We start from the raw sequence: 3,657 nt of genomic DNA, 5'->3' as shown, positions 1-3,657 counted from the left end.
GCTCAGCTGAATTTTGGGTCAAATTCTTTCCCATCTTCCTAAGGTTGAGGGCTGCGAACGAAGAGAGGAAAACATTCTCTGATCCTTCCGCCCCACGCAAAAAATGACAGCGGTAAACAGGCAGAGAGAAAAACCATAGGCATGAAATCTCTCGTCTAAGAAGGAAACCCGCCACCACCACCCCCGATCCCCCCAGATGGTGAGCATGTTGTGGGCAGGGATTGTCACTGTTTAATTGTTGTATTGTACTTTCCGAAACAGTACAGTGCTCAGCACACAGTAAGCACTTAATAAGTATGATTGAATGAATGAATGAAATGCCTCACGCCGATCAAAAATCGCAATTCCCTGCTGTTTTTGCCTCCATTCGAAGGATGGAAAACAGAAATTGACAACAGCCTGGTCGCTGCAGGCTGAAATTTACACCTTTTAATCGAAGGGATATTAAAGAGGGGTTCAAGGCATTAAAGGCAGTTAACGGAAGCTTGAAAACCGATCACTCGCTGGTATGTATTGAGTGCTTACTGTGTGCAGAGCACTATACTAAGCACTTGGGAGAGGACAATACTACAATAAACAGGCACATTCCCTGCCCACAGTGAGCTTACAGCCTAGGCCCTTCAACTCTATCCCCTTCATAGCAGAGATGTGGTCTAATGGCGACATCATGGATCGGAGAGTCAGGAGATCTGGGTGCTGATCTTAGCTCTGCCACTGACGCTCTGTGTGATCTTGGGCAAGTCAATTAAGAGCTCCCTACCTTCGTTTCCTCATCTCTAAAATGGATTTAGGATAGAATAGAGTCTAGTCCCCTCTCAGGGTCGCATCTGGAGAGATTCCAGTACTCTACCAGTCTCGGCTACGGGAGGGAGAGTCAAGCAGAGGCCTACTCATTCCATTCCTAGCTCGGGCAGTGGCTAGCGAGTGGAAGGCAAGCTGCTACAAGTCAAAACTCACCCATGCTTGGCAGCAGTGGCATCGGAGAGAGTCGAGGGCGGAGATTCAAGTTTGCTGCGCGGAAGGAGGCAATGGTAAACCACTTCCGGATTTTTACCAAGAAAACTCTCTGGATATACTACCATAATGATTGCAGATGGAGAGCGGGGTGTCCTGGGAGAGATACACCTGTGGTGTCGCTATGGGTCAGAAACAACTCAGTGGCATAAGACAAGACAAGAGTCTATTGGATTTGGCAAGGAAAAGGTCACCGGTACTTGGAAGAGCAAGGTCTCGGCAGAAAGGAAGGGGCAGAAACCTGTTGGAGTGGGTCCAAAAGGGAGTTGGACGAATAGAGGCTCTAGGTACACGTGCTGTATATCAGTCGATGATGAGTTGGGACGAGAATGAGGGAGGCAGGAGGATGGAGCAAAGGTTGAAAGGCACTGTGGAATCCCGAGAGATTTTTTTAATGATAATTATGATATCTTTAATGATTTATTCTGTGCCAAAGCAGAATGCCAAGTGCTGACTTGATCCTAATCCTCCTTGACCTTTCAACTGCCTTTGACATTGTGGGCCACTTCCTCCTCCTGAAAACGCTATCCAACTTTGGTTTTACCAATCGATGGTGTCTTTCATTCATTCATTCAAATGTATTGATTAGTGCTTACTGTGTGCAGAGCACTGTACTAAGTGCTTGGGAGGATACAGTATAACAGAGTTGATTTCCTAACCCTAAGGAGCATAGAGTCTCTGGAGGGGAGCTTATAGTCTTGGTTCTCCTCTCTCTATGGCCGTTCTTTCTCAACCTCTTTCACTGGCTCGTTTTCCACCTTCCGCCCACTTATTGTGAGTTCTGCACTGGACAGGGGCTGTGTCTGATCTGATTATAGAGGGGAATCCATACCCAGATCATTTTTCTAAAAAAAAAAAAATTCAGTCCATGTTTCCCTACTCTTCAAGAACCTCCACTGGTTGCCCATCCACCTCCGCATCAGATGCTCCTTACCATCGGCTTTAAAGCACTCAGTCACCTTGCCCCCTCTTGAACAACCTCACCGATTTCCCACTACAACCCAGTCCGCCCACTTCGCTCCTCTAATGCCAACCTTCTCCCTGTACCTAGATCTCATCTATCTCTCCGCTGAGGCCTCACCCTCATCCTGTCTCTCACCTCAACTCCCTCCTCCCTCATGTCTGACAAACTGTCCTCTCCCCACCATCGCTCTCCCCAAAAGGCCTTTCCTCACCAAACCCTCATTTCCCCTACTCCCTCTCCCTTCTGCCTCACCCTTGCACTTGGATTTGTACCCTTTAAGATTTGATATTCACCCAACCCTCAGCCCCACAGCACTTACGTACAGAGCTGTAATTTTCTTCTTTATATTAGTGTCCATTTCCCCTTCTGGATTGGAAGCACGCCGTAGGCAGGGAAAGGGTCTACCAACTCTGCTTTAGTGTACTTTCTCAAGCGCTTAGTCTGGTGGTCTGCACACGGCAAGTGCTCAATAAATATAATGGATTGATTGATCTCCACTCTCTGCTCCTACTACACTCCAGCTTGTACTCTTCCTTCTCCTCAAACTAACCTACTCACTAATCTCATCTTTCTCCCTTCTGACCCCTTCATCTGTTCATGCCTTTCTTCCTATCTGAAATTCCATCTCCTTCCCCCTTCAAATCCGCCAGGCCACAGCTCTCCCCGTCTTCAAAACCCTTATGAAATCCCACCTCCACTAGGAAGCTTTCCCAGATTGATTTTCTTTTTCCCTGATCGTATCCTCCCAGCTACGATCTCAGCGCTAGGCACTCACAGAAATCCATAGGACTTTTGTACATATCAATTTACATATTTTACTACTTAAGCACTTATTTATTCACCTCTCCATTCCATCTTTCCATTCTCTTTTTCTTCCTGTCTGCAAATTATTTTCGTCTGTCTCTCCCATTAGGTTGCAAGCAAATAAATGAATAGATAACAACTAGAAATGCACGAGTGCTAGGTGGTTGATAGGGGTCAGGGGACTAGGAATGTCTTGTGGAAGGAAGTGGCTTTTATAGGGAGGGTTTTAAAAGTTGGGAGAGACCATGGGGCCGTGGACAAACGTGAGGACCATATGAAGTTCTATGTAGGGGGAAAGGTTATGGGAGAGTTGTGAGCGAGGTACAGTTAGAAGGTTATTTGAGGAGAATTGAAGGGTGTGGGCTGGGAGAAGAGAGAAATAATAATAATAATTGTATCATTTGTTAAGCACTTATTAAATGCCAAGCACTGTTTTAAGCACTGAGGTAGATACAAGGTAAGCAGATTGGACACAGCCCTTGTCCCACATGGGGCTCACAGTCTTAATCCCCATTGAACAGATGAGGGAACCGAGGCATAGAGAAGCTAAGTGACTTGCCTGGGGTCAGCAGCAGATACGTGGTGGGGCCGGGATTAGAACCCATGTCTTCTGTCTCCCAGGCCCATGCTCTTTCCACTAGGGCACGCTACTTCCCAAAGAGAAAAGACAGAAGAATAGAGGGGGAAAAAGCAGATAAGTAGGGTTTCCTTAACTCACTCTGGAAAGAGCACGGGCCTGGGAGTCAGAGGACCTGGGTTCTGCACCACTTGTCCACTGTGTGATCTTGGGTAAGTCACTTCACTTTCTGTGCCTCAGTTTCCTCATCTGTAAAATGGAGATTAAATCCTATTCCCTCCTACTTAAAGACAGTGAG

At 46.8% G+C, this 3,657-nt stretch overlaps 1 non-coding gene across 1 annotated transcript; it reads left to right on the top strand.

Annotated features, from left to right (window-relative positions):
• The first annotated feature begins 809 nt into the window (after nucleotides 1-809).
• Nucleotides 810-947, top strand: LOC119949745. The gene has a single exon (XR_005457283.1). It is a non-coding gene; the product is annotated as a small nucleolar RNA SNORA7 (small nucleolar RNA).
• The last annotated feature ends 2,710 nt before the right edge of the window (nucleotides 948-3,657 follow it).

The sequence above is a fragment of the Tachyglossus aculeatus genome, chromosome X2 (genome assembly GCF_015852505.1).
Source record: "Tachyglossus aculeatus isolate mTacAcu1 chromosome X2, mTacAcu1.pri, whole genome shotgun sequence".
NCBI classification, from domain to species: domain Eukaryota; kingdom Metazoa; phylum Chordata; class Mammalia; order Monotremata; family Tachyglossidae; genus Tachyglossus; species Tachyglossus aculeatus.
This window is presented reverse-complemented; position numbering and strand designations above follow the sequence as displayed.